Source organism: Choloepus didactylus, chromosome 16, assembly GCF_015220235.1.
Source record: "Choloepus didactylus isolate mChoDid1 chromosome 16, mChoDid1.pri, whole genome shotgun sequence".
NCBI classification, from domain to species: domain Eukaryota; kingdom Metazoa; phylum Chordata; class Mammalia; order Pilosa; family Megalonychidae; genus Choloepus; species Choloepus didactylus.
This window is the reverse complement of record NC_051322.1, coordinates 77362004-77379513: the sequence shown is the minus strand read 5'-3', so window position 1 is coordinate 77379513 and position 17510 is coordinate 77362004.

Genomic DNA, 17510 nt, shown 5'->3' with positions numbered 1-17510 from the left:
ACATTTGTGGCTGGTTAATAAGCCAGAAGGCAGTTTTTTAAAATCATCAATCAATTGACTGCACCTATGACTGATTACATCAATGAAGGGAGTGTTTTTCTCAATAACAGAATTCAATCACCTGGATTTAATCCAAACTGTTGAAGAATTTTAAGGGAGAACTTGAGAGAACCTTCATTTCTTCTTTGGCTAGCCAGCAAAGCATTACCTGAGGAGTTCATTGAACATCTTCATCAGAGTTGCCAGTGGATTCATAACTTAACCAGGTGGTGACTCCAAATGCAGCTGCTGTTCCAGATGTGGTATCATTGCTTTAGAAAATCAGCACATCCCCTGGCACCTGGTATGCAGCTATTGATTTGGCCAATATTTTCTTCTCAATAGCTGTCAGTAAAGACCACTAGAAACAATTTTCATTCAGTTGGCAAGGCCAGCAGTATACTTTCACAGTCCTACATCAGGTGTACAACTCTCCTGCCCTATGTCATAATATTGTATACAGGGATCTTGATCATTTCTCCCTCCCCAAAGAAATCACACTGGTCCATTATATTGATGATATGTTGAGTGAACCTACAGAACAAGAAGTAGCAACTAGTCTAGATTTGTTGGGGAGGCATTTCTATGTCAGAGGGTGGGAGACAAATCCAGCAAATATACAGGGCCTTCCCACCTCAGTAAAATTTATAGGTGTCAACTAGTTTGGGGCATGTAAAGATATCCCTTCTAATGTGACAGAAAAGCTGTTGCATCTGGCCCCTCCTAAGACCAAAAAGAGGCAAAATCCTAGTTGGCCTCTTTGGGTTTTGGAGATAGCATATTCCTCATTTGGGTGTGTTACTCTGGCTCATGTACTGAATGACCATAAAAGCTTATAGTTTTGAGTGAAGACTGTAACAAGATGAGGCTCTGTGACAGGCCCAGTCTGCTGTGTATGCTGTTTTGCCATGTGGACCATAAGATCAAGTGGATACAATGGTGCTGAAAGGGTCAGTGATGAATTGATACGCTTTTTGAAGCCTTTGGCAGGCTCCTAAAGAAGAATCATAATGAAGATCCTTAGCATTTTAGAGTTAAGCTTTACCATCCTCTGCAGATACCTACTCCCCTTTTGAGAAACAGCTTTTGGCCTGCTATTGGGACTTAGTAGACACAGAATGCATAACCATGGGCACAAAGTTGCTGTGAGACCTGAATTACCTATCATGAGCTGTGGGTTGTCTAACCCACCAAGCTATATAATTGGGCATGCACAGCCGCACTCCATCATAAGATAGAAATGGAATATGTTAGATAGGGCTTGAGCAGGTCCTGAAGGCAAAATTAAGTAACATGGGGAATTGGTTCAAATGCCCAAAGAACCCACTCCTACCACATTACCTTCTCTTTCCCAGCCCAGATCTATGGCCTCTTGGGGAGTTCTTTATAATCAGTTGATTGAGGAAGAGAAAACTCAGTCCTGGTTTACAGATGGTTCTGCATGATATGCAGGTACCACCCAAAAGTGGACAGCTGCAGAGCTGCAGCTCCTATCTGGATGTCCCTGAAGAACAGTAGTGAAGGAAAATCCTCCCAGTGGGCAGAACTTCAAGTAGTGCACCTTGTTCAGTTTGTTTGGAAGGACAACTGACAAGATGTGAGTTTGTATACTGATTCACAGGTTATTAATGGTTTGGCTGGATAGTCAGGGCCTTGAAAGGAATACGATTGGAAAATCAGTGACAAAGAATTTTGGGGAAGAGATATGTGGATAGACCTTTCTGAGTATGCAAGAAACATGAATAAGGCAAGGATGGTCATTTTCACTATCATTATTCAACATTGTGCTTGAAGTTCTAACTAGAGCAATTAGGCAAGAAAAAATAAAAGGCATAAAAATGGGAAAGTAAAACATGAAACTTTCAATATTTGCAGAAGACCTGATCCTATATGTCAAGAATCCAGAAAAATCTAATGGAAAATAATTAGAGCTAACAAATTAATACATCAAAGTGGCAAGGTAATAATCAACATGCAAAAATCAGTAGTGTTCCTATTCACAAGTAATGAGCAACAGGAAAAGGAAATCAAGAAGAAAATTCCATTTATGATAGCAAGCAAAAGAATCAAGTAGTTAGGAATGCACTTAACAAAGGATATAGAACACCAAATACCCAGAAAATTGCAAAAAATTTCTAAGGGAAATCAAACAGGACCTAAAAAATGGAAGAACATACCATCTTCACGGATTGGAAAATTAAATATTTTTAAAGTATCAATTATACTTAATTTATTTATACATTTAATGCAATAACAATTAAATACCAGCAATTTAGTTTGTAGAAATAGAATACTAATAACCAAATATATATGCAAGGGAAACTTGCCATGAATAGCAAAAATATATTGAGAAAGAGAAATGATGTGGGAGGTATCACATTATCTTACTTGGAAGCATATTACAAAACTACAGTGGTCAAAAGAGCATGGTTGATTAAAGCCACATACAAGGGTGGAGCAAGATGGTGGAGTGGTGAGGTTTATGTTTTAGTTACTCCTCCAGGGCAGTAGGTAGAAAGCCAAGAACTGTGAGGACCAGACACTGGAGAGCAATTTGACTTTGGGTATATTTCATACAACACTCATGAACTTGCAGAAGAGCTGATCATGAACTTGCAGAAGAGCTGAGATCAGTGAAATCTGTAAGTTCTCATGGCCAGAGGAACCATGCCCTCTATGCCAGACTCATTCTCATGGGGGGGGGGCATCAGTCCTGGGAATGAGGAGGGAGAACTGCAGTTGTGACTCATTGAAAACTCAGACTGCTGATCCAAAGTCCAAACATAGATAAACTGAGACCAGACACTGGAGAATCTGCAAGAAGTCAGGCCAGTGGAGAGGAGATAAGGCTAGCAAAAACAGTAAAACAGAAACTCAAAAATAAAAAAAAAAGCTTTTTGGAGTTGGGGTAAACATAGAACAGAGACAGGCAGGGCTCAAACAGGCTCATATGCAAATCCAGATGGCAAATTTCCTTGTCTGAATATCTGGTTTCTCTGCTTTCTTGATTGTTCTTTAATGGCTCTAATCTCCTTGTCTCTTAGCATTTCAATAGCCCATTAGATCTGCAAGGAGGGCCCTTCTTTTTTTTATCTTTTCCTCTTTTTCTGAAACAATTACTCTAAGAATTTCATTACAGAAAGCCTCAAAGACTTTCAGTTTGGGCCTAGACAAGAGCAGAGCTAAGAGAGCTCTGAGACCAAAAGTGATAAGTCCAGTGGCTGAGAAAATTCACTAAACACAACATCCCAAGAAAAAGGGGCGTCCCTTAACATCCATCTTCCCAGTAGGCTGGCAATGCTCCTGCTTGGCAGCAGTGCCAGAGTCCAGAGCTGCTCCAAAAAACCAAGTGTGATGGGAAGTGTTTCCAACAATGCATGCACACACCTCAATATCAGGCATAGAAAAAAAGCCTTTCCCACACTCTCAGCCAATTTTCCCAGAGCTGGGAAGGCAGAGCTGTGTGAAAAGGGAGAAACTAACATGCCCCAATCAGCCAACCATTCAGAAGATGGAACACACTAATACAGCCCTGCAGCCCACAAACTCCCATGTAGGAAAACACTCACCTGTGATGTAGCACAGTTATCCCTCAGCAGAAGACCTAGGTGTGCACACCTTGGAAGAGGGAACCACTTGCAAGTCCCAGAGACAATATGCCAATACCAAGGACTTGTGGGTCAGCAGCAGAGACAAACTGTGGCAAGACAGAACTGAAGGATTAGACTATTGCAACAGCTTTAAATCTCCAGGAACACCTGGGATATTTGATTATTAAAGCTGCACCACATCCCTAAGCACTCAGACACACACTCCCTATGTAGGGCGGGCAGCACCAATTGCACGCACAAGTTTGGTGCACCAATTGGAACCCACAAGACTCACACACCCACTCACCACAATGAAAAATTGGGGGAGAACTGGCTTGAGGGGAATAGGTGGACCACAGAGTCCACCTGCTGGTTAGTTAAAGTGTACTCCACAAAGCTGTAGATCTGACAAATTAGAGATAAGGACTTGAATCAGACTACATATCCTAAAAGAACCCTAGCAAGTTAAGCAAATGCCAAGAGGCCCAAAACAACAGAAAATTTTAAAGCATATGAGAAAACCATATGATACAGATAACCCAAGCCCAAACACCCAAATCAAAATATCAGAGGAGACAGAGTACTTGGAGAAATTAATCAAAGAACTAAAGACAAACAAAGAGAGCATGGCACAGGATATAAAGGACATGAAGAAGAGCATGGCACAGGATATGAAGGACATGAAGAAGACTGTAGAAGAGCATAAAGAAGAAATTGCAAGAGTAATGAAAAAGTAAATGATCTTATGAAAAAAAGAAACTGTTGACCAAATTAAAAAGATTCTGGATACTCATAGTACAAATCTGCAAGAAGCTGAACAGTAAATAAGTGACCTAGAGGGTGAAAGAACAGAAAATGAAAGAAGAAAAGAAAAAATGGGGAAAAAATTGAACAAAAAAAAAACAAAATGGACTTCAGGGATATGATAGATAATATAAAACATTCAAATATAAGACTCATTGGTTTTCCAGAAGAGAATAGAAGGGTAAAGGTCTAGGAAGAGTATTCAAATAAATTGTTGGGAAAACTTCCCATATCTTCTAAAGACTATAAATACACAAATCACAAATGCTTAGTGAATGCCAAATAGAATAAATCCAAATAAACCCACTCTGAGACATATTCTTATCACACTGTCAAATACTGAAGAGGAGAAAGAGAAAAGCAATTCATAATGTACAAAGGAAATAGCATAAGACTAAGTAGTGACTACTCAGCAGCCACCATGGAGATGAGAAGGCAATGGCATGACATATTTAAAATCCTGAAAGAGAAAAATTGCCAACCAAGAATCCTTTATCCAGCAAAGCTCTCCCTCAGATTTGATGGAAAGCTTAAATTTTTCACAGACAAAGAAATGCTGAGAGAATTTGCTAACAAGAGACCTGCCCTACTTGAGATACTAAAGGAAGCCCTACTGACAGAGAAACAAGGAAAGGAGATAGCAATATGGAGAAAGGTTCAGTACTAAAGAGATTCAGTATGGGTATGGTAAAGGACATTAAGAGAGAGAGGGAAAAATATATCTGACAAGCATAAACCAAGGATAAAATGGCTGATTCAAGAAATGCCTTCACAGTAGTAACATTGAATGTAAATGGATTAAACTCTCAAATCAAAAGATATAGATTTCAAGAATGGATCAAAAAAATGAACCATCAATATGCTGCATACAAGAGATGCATCTTAGACAGACAAAAAGAAAATGAAAGTGGAAGGATGGAAAAAAAATATTTCATGCAAGCTAGAGCCAAAGAAAGCAGAACAAATGTTAATCTCAGATAAAATAGACTTTAAATGCAAGGATATTATGAGAGACAAAGAAGGCCCCTACATACAAATAAAAGGGGCAATTCAACAAGATGAAATACAAACAAGGTGTCACAAAATACATGAGACAAACACTGGCAAAACTAAAGGAAGCAGTTGATGTTTCCACAACAATTGTGGGAGAATTCAACACATCACTCTCTCCTATAGATAGATCAACCAGACAGAAGACCAGTAAGAAAATTGAAAACCTAAACAATCAGATAAATGAATTGGATTTAACAGACATATATAAAACTTTTCATACCAAATCACCAGGATATTCATTCTTCTCTAGTGCTCATGGAACTTTCTCTAGAATAGATCATACGCTGGGACATAAAAAAGTTTCAATATATTTAAAAAATTGAAGTTATTCAAAACACATTATCTGACCAAAATGCAATACAGCTGGAAGTCAGTAACCATCAGAGACTTATAAAATTCACAAATACCTGAAGGTTAAACAACATACTCCTAAACAATCAGTGGGTTAAATAAGAAATAGAAAGAAAAATTGCTAAATATATAGAGATGGAAGAAAATGAGAACACAACACACCAAAACTTATGGGATGTAGCAAAAGTGGTACTGAGGGGGAAATTTATAGCAGTAAATGCATTCATTAAAATGGAAGAAAGAGCTAATTCAAAAACTAATGGAACAACAAAAGAAGCTAGAAAATGAACAGCAAACAAATCCTAAGCCAAGTAGAAGAAAAGAAATAAAAAAGATTAAAGCAGAAATAAATGACACAGAGAACAAAAAAACAATGGATAGAATAGATAATACCAAAAGTTGGTTCTTTGGAAAGATCAACAAGGTTGACAATCCCCTAGCTAGACTGACAAAATCAAAAAGAGAGAAGACCCATATAAACAAAATAATGAATGAGAAAGGTGACATTACTGCAGATCCTGAAGAACTTTAAAAAATTGTAAGAGGATACTATGAACAACTATATGCCAACAAACTGGATAATGTAGAGGAAATGGACAATTTCCCAGAAACATATGAACAACCTAGAGTGACCAGAGAAGAAATAGAAGACCTCAACCACCCAATAACAAGCAAAGAGACCCAATCAGTCATCAAAGATCTTCTCACGATAAATGCCCAGGGTCAGAAGGCTTCACAGTGAAATTGTACCATACTTTACAAAAAGAACTGACAACAATCTTACTTAAAATCTTTCAAAATATCAAAGAAAATGGAACACTACCTAGCTCATTTTATGAGGCTAACATCAATCCAATCCCAAAACTAGGTAAAGGTTCTACAAAAAAGGAAATCTACTGGCCTATTTCCCTAATGAATACTGATGCAAAAATTCTCAACAAAATACTTGCAAACCAAATCCAAAGGCACATTAAAAATTCATACACCATGACCAAGTGGGGTTCATTCCAGGCATGCAAGATTGGTTCAACATAATGAAGACAATCAATGTATTACAACACATTAAGAAATCAAAAGAGAAATATTGTGATCATTTATATAGACGCTGAAAAAGTATTCAACAAAATCCAACATCACTTTTTGATAAAAACACTTCAAAAGGTAGGAACTGAAGTACTTACTCAATATGATACAGAGCATATATGAAAAACCCACAGCCAGCATAGTATTCAATGGTGAGAGACTGAAATTCTTCCCTCTAAGATCAGGAAAAAGACAAGAATGCCCACCGTCACCACTGTTATTCAACATTGTGCCAGAAGTGCTAGCCAGGGCAATCTGGCAAGACAAGAAATAAACAGCATCCAAATTGGAAAGGAATAAATAAAACTGTCATTGTTTGCAGATGTTATGATCTTATATCTGGAAAACCCTGAGAAATTGATGATATAGCTACTAGAGCTAATAAACAAATTTAGCAAAATAGCAGGATACAAGATTAACGCACATAAGTCAGTAATGTTTCCATACATTAGAAATGAACAAATTGAGACACTCCAGAAAAAGATATCATTTTCAATAGCAACTAAAAAATTCAAGTACCTAGGAATAAACTTAACCAAAGATGTAAAATCCTGTACAAAGGAAAATATGTAACTCTACTAAAAGAAATAGAAGAGGACCTTAAAAGATGGAAAATACTCCATATTCATGGATAGGAAGGCTAAATATCATTAAGATGTCAATTCTACCAAAACTCATCTACAGATTCAATGCAATCCCAATCAAAATTCCAACAACCAACCTTGTAGACTTGGAAAAGCTAGTTATCAAATTTATTTGGAAAGGGAAGATGCCTTGAATTGCTAAAAGCTCTGAAAAAAAGCAAAGTTGGAAGACATACAGTCCCTGACTTTGAAGATTATTATAAAGCCACAATTGTCAAAACAGCATGCTATACTGGCACAAAGATAGATATATTGATCAATGGAATTGAATTGAGAGTTCAGAGATAGACCCCCAGATCTATGGCTAACTGATGTTTGATAAGTCCCCCAAAGCCACTGAACTGGGTCATAACTGTCTTTTCAACAAATGGGGCTGGGAGAGTTGGATATCCATATCCAAAGAATGAAAAGGGACCCCCACTTCCCACAATACACAAAAATTGACTCAAATTGGATCAAAGATCTCAATATAAAAGACAGTACAATAAAACTCCAAGAAGATATTGTAGAGAAACATATTCATGACATTGTATTAGGGGAAAACCTCCTAGATTTTACACCCAAAGCACAAGAAACAAAAGAAAAAAAATAGATGTGGGAACTCCTCCAGCTTAGAAGTTTCTGCGCCTCAAAGGAATTTATCACGAGGGTGACTAGGCAGCCAACTCAATGGGACAATTTTTTGGAATCCATGTATCTGACAAAAGACTATGTTGCATATATGAAGAAATCATACAACTCAATGACAATAGTACAGACAGCCCAATTATAAAACAGGCAACAGATATGAAAAGACAGTTTTCTGAAGAGGAAATACAATTGGCCAAGTAACACATGAAAAAATGTTCAGCTTCTCTAGCTATTAGAGAGATGCAAATTAATACCACAATGTGATACCATCTCACACCGATTAGAATGGCTGCCATTAAACAAGAGGAAACTACAAATGCTGGAGAGGATTTGGAGAAATTGGAACTCATTCATTTTTGGTGGGACTGTATAACAGTTCAGCCACTCTGGAAGTCAGTCTGGCACTTCCTTAGAAAACTAGATATAAATTTACCCTTAGATTCAGTAATTGCACTTCTCGATATATACCTGGAAGATCTGAAAGCAGTGATGCAAACAGATATCTGCATGCCAATGTTCATAGCAGCATTATTCACAATTGCCAAAAGATGGAAACAACTCAAATTTCCTTCAACAGATGAGAGGATAAATAAAATATGATATATACACATAATGGAATACTATGCAGCTGTAAGAAGGAATGATGTCATGAAACATATGACAACATGGATGAACCTTGAAGACATAATGCTGAGTGAAATAAGCCAGGCACAAAAAGAGAAATATATGCTCCCACTAATGTGAACATTGAAAAATGTAAAGTAAATGGTTTATAATGTAGAATGTAGGGGAAATACTGATAGAAAGCAATTAAGGAAGGAGGAATGGTAACCCAATAAGAACAGATAAGCTGTCATGGGTAAATTTAACGTTCTCAGAATGCCCAGGAATGACTACAGTCTGTTAATTTCTGATGGATTTGGTAGGAACAAGTTCACCAAAATGTTGCTATAATAGGTTGTTTTCTTGAGGTAGAGTAGGGACATGTTGGAAGTAAAGAAGTCGTCTTAGGTTAGTTGTATTTTTCTTACTCCCTTGTTATGGTTTGTTTGAAATGTTTTTTATTGAATGTTTTTTTAACTTTTTTTTGGATATAGTTGATTTTAAAAAGTTAATTAAAAAGTGATAAAATTATGCAGAGCCCCCCTGAGGAGCTGGTGGAAAATGCGTGGGTATTGGGCTTCCCCACCTCGATGGTTGCTGTGGTGCTCACAGACATAGGGGACAGGTGGTTTGATGTGCTGAGCCCTCTACCACAGGACTGGCCCTTGGGAAGACTGCTGCTGCAAAGGAGAGGCTAGGCCTCCCTATATTTGTGCCTAAGGGTCACCTCTTGAATGCCTCTTTGTTGCTCAAATGTGGCCCCCTCACTCTAGCAAAGCCAACTTGGCAGGTGAAATCACTGCCCGCCCCTCTATGTGGGATCTGACACCCAGGAGAGTGAATCTTCCTGGCAACATGGATTACGACTCCTGGGGATGAATCTAGACCCAGCATCATGGGATGGAGAACAACTTCTTGACCAAAGGGGAGATGTGAAAAGAAATGTACCAAGCTTCAGTGGCAGAGAGATTCCAAAAGGAGCTGAGAGGTCACTCTAGTGGGCACTCTTATGCACAATATAGACAACTTTTTAGGTTCTAATGAATTATAATATCTGGTAGTAAATACCTGAAGCTATCAAATTACAATCTAGAACCCATGAATCGTGAAGACAATTGCATAACAATGTAGCTTATGGGGGGTGACAATGTGATTGGCAAAGCCATATGGATCACACTCCCCTTTGTCTAGTTTATGGATGGATGAGTAGAAAAATGGGGGAAGAAAAAAAAGGCACCCAGTGTTCTTTTTTATCTTAATTGTTCTTTTTCACTTTAATTTCTGTTCTTATTATTTTTGTGTGTGTGGTAATGAAAATGTCAAAAATTAATTTTGTTGATGAATGCACAATTATATAATGATACTGTAAACAATTGAATGTATACTTTGTTTTGTATGACTGCATGGTATGTGAATGTATCTCAATAAAAATGGATTGTAACAAAAAAGAGAGCATGGTAATGCCATAAAGATAAATTTATCAACCAATGGAATTGAAGTGAAGTGTTCACAAATAGAACATCTCATCTTCAGAAAACAGTTCTTTGATAAGGCAATCAAGCCATCCAGTGTGGCTTCATTCTACATTCCCACCAACAGTGAAAAAGTTTGTCTCTTTCTTCACAACCTTTCCAGCACTTGTCATTTTCTGATTTGGGTTAATGGTCATTCTAGTAGGTGTGAGATGATATCTCATTTTGGGTTTTATTTGCATTTCCCTAATACCCACTGAAGTTGAGCATCTTTTCATATGTTTTGAATCATTCATATTTCCTCTTCATAAAAGTGTCTGTCCCTGTCTTTTGTGAATTTTAATTGGTTTGTTTGTCTTTTTGTTGTTTAGTTGTAGGATATCTTTATATATTCTGAGTACTAAACTTTTATCTGATATGTGGTTTCCAAATATTGTCTTCCATTTCATAGGCTGCTTTTTACTTTCCAGAAAAAGTCCTTTAATGAACAAAAGTGTTTAATTTTGAACATTTATCTATTTCTACTTTCAAAGTTTGTGCTTTGGGTGTAATGTCTAGGACACCACTTCCTTTTACAAGACTTTAAGATATTTCCTTACATTTTCTTGTAAAAGTTTTACAATCTCTATTCTAATATTTAGTTCCCTGATCCACTTTGAGTTAATTTTTGTATAAGTTTTGATACAGAAGTCGTCATTCATTCTTTCAGATATCCAGTTCTCCAAACACTGTTTCTTGAGGAGGCTGCTCTGATCAGTTGTGATGACTTGATCACCTTATCAAAAATCCATTTTCTGTAGATGAGAATTTGTATTAGTGAGCATTCAATTTGATTCCCTTGGTCCAGATATCTATATTTATGCCAGCACCATGAACTTTTGACCACTGTAGCTTTGTAATATGCTTCCAAGTCAGATAGTGTGAGACCTCCCACATCATTTATCTTTCTCAATATATTTTTAGCTATTCAGGGCATCTTTCCCTTCCAAATATATTTGGTTATTAGTTTTTTTTTTATTTCTGCAAACTAAATTGCTGGTATTTTAATTGGTATTGCATTGAATGTATACATATGTTTAGGTATAATTGATATCTCAACAAAGTCTAATCTTCCAATCCATGTACATGGTATGTTCTTCCATTTTTTGGGTCTTGTTTGATCTGTTTTAGCAATTTCTTGGTTTTTGGTGTGTTGGTGCTTTGTGGCATTGGGTAAACGTATTAACAAATACTTGATTCTCTGGGTTGCTATTGAAATTGGATTTTTCTTCTCGATTTCCTCCTCTTGTTGCTCATTTTTTGTGTATAGGAACACTACAGATTTTTGCATACTGATCTTGTACCCTGCTACTTTGATGTATTAATTTATTAGCTTTACTTATTTTCCTGTAGATTTTTCTGGACTTTTTGCATATAGGATCATGTCATCTGCAAATAGTGAAAGTTTTACTTTTTTCTTTCCAAATTGGATGGAAAGATTTGTATTCCATTTTCTTGCCTAATTTTTCTGGCCAAAACTCCCAGCATAATTCTGAATAACAATTGTGACAGTGGTCATCCTTTTCTTTCCCTGATCTGAGATGGAAAGCTTTCAGTATTTCCATACTGAGTGTGATGTTAGCTGTGTGGTTTTCATATACTGTGCTTATCATATTGAGAAAGGTCTCTTCTTTTCATTTCCTTTGGAGTGTGTTCATCAAGAAGTGATGTTGAATTATTTCAAATGCCTTTTCTGGACCAATCCTATGGTTGTCCACTTTGATTTCTTATGTGGTGTATTACATTAATTGATTTTCTTGTGTTGAACCAGACTTGCATACCTGAAATAAATCCCACTTGGTAAAGGTGTATAATTATTTTATTGTGCTGCTTGATTCAATCTCTGAGTATTTTGCTGAGGATTTTTGCATCTAGAATTTATTGGTCTATTATTTTCTTTTCTTGCAGTATCTTTTCTGGTTTTGATATTAGGGCGATGTTGGCTTCATAGAATAAGTTAGGTAGATTTCTCTCCTCTTCAAGATTTTGAAGAGTTTGAGAGATTCATACTAATTATTTCTTGAATTCTTGGTAGAATTCACATGTCAAGTCCTGAAATTTTCTTTATGGGTTGCTTTTCAATGACTGATTTAATCTCTTTACTTGTGATTGGTTTGTTGAGGTCATCAAAGTCTTCTCAGATCATTGCTGGTTGTTCATCCTTTTACAGGAAGTTTTTCATTTCATCTAAGTTCTGTAGTTTGTTAGCATATAGCTGTTCATATTATGCTTTCATTATCTCCTTTATTTCTATAAGGTCAGTAATAATTTCCCCTTTCCCATTTTGATACCATATATTTTCATACTGCCTCTCTTTTTATTTAGTTAGCCTAGCTAGGGGCACATAAATTGTATTGATTTTCTTGAAGGATCTGCTTGTGGTTTTGTTGATTCTATCATTTTCATGTTCTCAATTTCATTTACTTCTGCTCTAATCTTTGTTATTTGTTTCCTTCTTTTTGCATTGGGTTTAGATACTGCTCTTTCTCTAGTTTCTCCAGGTGAGCCACTTGTCCTTCAATTTTTCACCCTCAGCACTGTCTTTGCTGGGTCCCATAAGTTTTGATATATTGTGTTTTCATTGTCATTTGCCTTGATATAATTACTAATTTCTCTTGTAATTTCTTCATTGTTTAAAAATGTGTTGCTCAACTTCCATATATTTGTGATTTTTCCATTTGTGATTTTCTTCTGGCAGTTATTTATTTCCAACTTCATTTCATTATTATCTGAGGAAGTGTTTTGTATAGTATCAATATTTTTTAAATTATTGAGGTTTGGTTACTCAGCATGTCATCTATCCTTGAGATTGTTCTATGTGCACTTGAGATAAATGTGTATCCTGCTATTGTAAGGTGTAGTGTTCTATAAATGTCTGTTAATTCTAGTTCATTTACCATGCTATTCACTTTCTCTGTTTCCTTTTTGACCCCTGCATAGATACTGTATACATTGAGAGTAGAGTATTGAAGTAAATAGTGGGGGAGGGCTTTCAGTCTAAGGGCTAGAAATAGAAAACGGAGAGTTTCTTCAGACTCTTTGCCTTTGTTACTCACAGATATAGACCTTGAAATGTACTCCTCTATACCCCTGATCTCAAAATTATGGGGCTCTGTCTCACTGCTCTCTATGATTTTTTAGCCTGTGTCCCTGATGGGACCTGGGAGGAATCCTAACTGCTGATTCTGTTTTACTTCCAAGCTGCAGGAAATCAAGTGAGGGAGAGGGGAGAGAACCCACCAGCCTGGAACAAAGTTCTCCCACCTGGTAACCTTATTCTTCAATGAAGCATCTGTAGGATACTTCTTCCATCCATACACTCCTCCAGAATTCTGAACAAGTCAGGGTTATCTCCCTTTTTCTCTAAATATCTGTGGAGAAGTTTTCAGCGTCTGTTTATGTCACCAAGTTGAAGACATCACACCAACTGAAGTTTTAATTAAAAATTTTGGACTACTGTATGTAAGCTAAAAGTAAAGATAAACCTGGGGTAAGCAGGACACTAACTCTGAGAAGAGGTAGGTGTGATGGAAAAAATAAATAGAAACAGAGGTTTTTTGTCATGGATAAGCTGAAAATAGTGAAAATGGCTGTGTCCCAAGAAAAGGGGCCCATGAAACCTACTCTGGCTCTTTACTGGAGAAACACGAGGGCTTAGGACTGGCTCTGAAAAGGGGATTTCTTTCTCTTTTTCTTTTTTTCTCTCATTATAATTAGCTCATTAGAGAAAGCCTTAGGTATTTTAAATTTTCAGCACTGATCCAGGCAAGGGTGTAATTAAAGAAGACAAAGGAAGATTTCAAGCAAAGGATATAATTGTCTAAAGCATATCTCATCCATAAGAAAGAGGAGGGTAGGGCCCAGTTCAAGTGGTGATCCTCTCTCAGATACTCCAGATACCAGGGCTTGGTAGATAAAATACAGAAACAGGTTAGGCTTGGTTTCTGACCATGCTCATCCTGATCAGGGACAGTATCTGCTGAGAATAAAGGTATCACAAATTTTTATGCAACTGGGTAGTTGCAGGCTGACAAGAACCACCTGCTGAGAAGAACAGAAAAGCACAGATCCTGGAGGCCTCATGGGAAATTGAGGTCTCACCCTCAGAGAAATATCATACTGATAATAAAATTCTTCTTAGAAGAGGGCCAATCTTGTTTACGAAAATCTGTTTGGGTAAATCAAGGAAACCAGGTGTCTAGACAACAAAAATTTAAGAGTCACTCTGAAAGATGAAGATATGGTCTAGTTAAAGGAACAAACTTATACTTCAAATGAAATATAGGAGTTAACAACTAATTAAAGATGTTCAAACAAATGTGCTAAATCATATCAAGACGCTGAAGGATAATGTGGCAAAAGAGGTGAAGGATATTAAGAAGACATTGGATGATGATAAAGAAGAATTTATAAGCTTGAAATAAAAATGACAGAACTAATGGGGATGAACGGCCTAATAGAAGAGATGAAAAACAGAATGGAGACAAACAACACCAGATTTGAAGAGGCATAAGAAGAATGGACATATGAAATCCCTGACAGAAAAGAACAGATAGGGTAAAGAATGGAAAAATATGAGCAGCATTTCAGAGAACTGAATGATAATATGAAGTGCATGACTATATGTGTCATGTGTGTCCTAGAATGAGAATAGAAGTGAATGGAGGGAGAAACAATAATGGAGGAAATACTGAAAATTTCCCACCTCGTTTGAAAGACATAAAATTACAGATCCAAGAAGCAGAGTATACTGAAAACAGAATAGATCCAAAGAGACCTACCCAAGACAGGTAATAATCATATTTTAAATTTGACAAAATCAAAGAGAGAATTCTGAAAGCAGCAAGATAAAAGCAATCTATCACATACAAGGGAAGCTTGATGAAACTAAGTGGAGATTTCTTACTAGAAACCATGGAGGTGAGGAGGCCAGGATCTGATACATTGAAGATACTGAAAGAGAAAAACTGCCAAACAAGAATCCTATACCCAGCAAAACTAGCCTTCAAAATAAGGGTGACTTAAAATATTTTCAGATAAACAGACACTGAGGGAGTTTGTGAACAAGATACTCTAAAATATGTACTAAAGGATACACCACAGGAAGATAGGAAAATATGGGAGAGAGAAGTCTGGAAGGCTAGAGTTATGTATGACACAAGATAGAAAGTCAGAAGATGAAAGACTTGGACTGTATAACAGTGAGACCTACAGTGGTCAATGATGGTGATTAAGTATACTTATAAAGAATGCTTTATTTGAGGGTGAACAAATGAATATCAACATTGCAAGGTGTTGAAAATTGGAGGGTACAAGGGTAAAATATAATCGATGCAAGAGTCTATAGTTAACAGTAACATTTTGATATGCTTCCATTAACTGTAGCAAAAGTAATATACTATATCTAAATGTGTATAAGAGGGGGATATAAGTGAGTCATATGTGATTCTTGGTGTTGTTGCATGACCTTTCTATTTTACTTATTTTATTTTAATTTTATCCTCTAACTTTTATTTTTTTATTCCTCATTTTTTCCTCCTCTTCCTATTTTCCTATGGTAGAAATGGAAGTGTCCTCATATATACTGTGCTGGTAAATGCATAACTATGTGATTATACTGGGAATCATACTAGTATGGATTGTATTCTTTGAGAATAAAATTGCTTAAAACTTAAACAGAGAGATACAAGTGCTGCACAAAATGTGAAGAGAGGGAGATAACTATTCCCTCTTGGTAGGGAAGAAGAATGGTGCCTCCAATATGGAGGGCAGTGCAATTGTTCCACAAAAAGCCAAGTATGGGTTTCCAAAATAAAACACAGTATCATCTCAATTGATGCAGAAATGGTATTTGATAAAATCTAGTACCCCTCCTTGATAAAGTTCTAAGATCAGGAAACAGACAAGGATGCCCACTCTCAACATTCCACTGTTATTCAACATTTTACTGGGAATTATAGCTATAGGAATTAAGCAAAAGAAAGAAATAAAATACATGTAATTTGGAAAGGGGAAGTGAACCCTTCTGGAATTTGCTGATAATAGGATAATAAAAAATGCTTACAAATCTACCAAAAGCTACTAGTACTAATAAATAAATCCAGCAAAGTGATGGCAAGAAGATCAGCATGCAAAAATCAGTAGTTTCTATACACATGTAACGAAAAATGTGAAGACACCAGGAAAAAAATTAAGTTTATAAACATATCTAAAAGAACTAAATATCTAGATTGAATCTCACTAGTATATAAAGGGCATGTATGTAGAAATCTACAATTTATTACTAAACAAAATCAAAGGCCTAAATAAATGGAAGGACATTCCATGTTCATGGATTGGAATACTAAGTACTGTTATTTTTTCTTTTATCTGTTTATTATTCTTTTTTAAATTTTATTTTTTAGAGTAATGAATATGTTATTGTTCTGATTGTGGTGATGAATACAAAACTCTATGATGATACTATGAATAATTTATTTTGCACCATGGATGACTGTATGGTATGTGAATATATCTGTATAAAATTGCCAGGGAAAATAAACAGAGGGGTACAAGTGCTGGAGAAAATGTTGAGAGAGAGAGGTACCTATTCATTTTTGTTGGGAAAGAAGAATGGTATAGCCTATCTGGAGGATAGTGTGGTGTTTCCACAAGAAGCTAAGTATTTGAGTGCCATAAAGTTCTGCAACCTCATTATTGGTTATCTACTTGGAAGATCTGAGAGCAGGGACAAAAATGGACATTTTCACCCTGATGTTTGTGGCAGCACTGTTCATGATTTGTAATCAATGGAGGTGGCCTAGGGTTGCATCGACTGATGAACAGAATGGTAAATTTTGGGGTAGTCAAGCAACAGAAAATTGAGCAACTTCAAGAAGGAATGAAGTTATGACATGTCACTAGGTTAATAGATTTTGAGGACAGCATATTGAGTGATATGTGCCAGAAAAAAAAAGACAAATATTATAATGCCTTGCTAATATGGACTAACAATAACTCTGGGAATTGAATCTTAGAGGACAGTTTATCAGGAATGTTTATTGTAATGGTCCCTACATTGCAAGGTACTACAGCAGTTATGTTTATTTCTGAATTTTAATGGTTATCTCTAAATTTTGAGACACAGAGCTCTTTCAGTATTAACTGTATAGTCTCTGGATCTTTGGGTATCTGTGTGACACCTGAAAATCAGAGCTATAGCT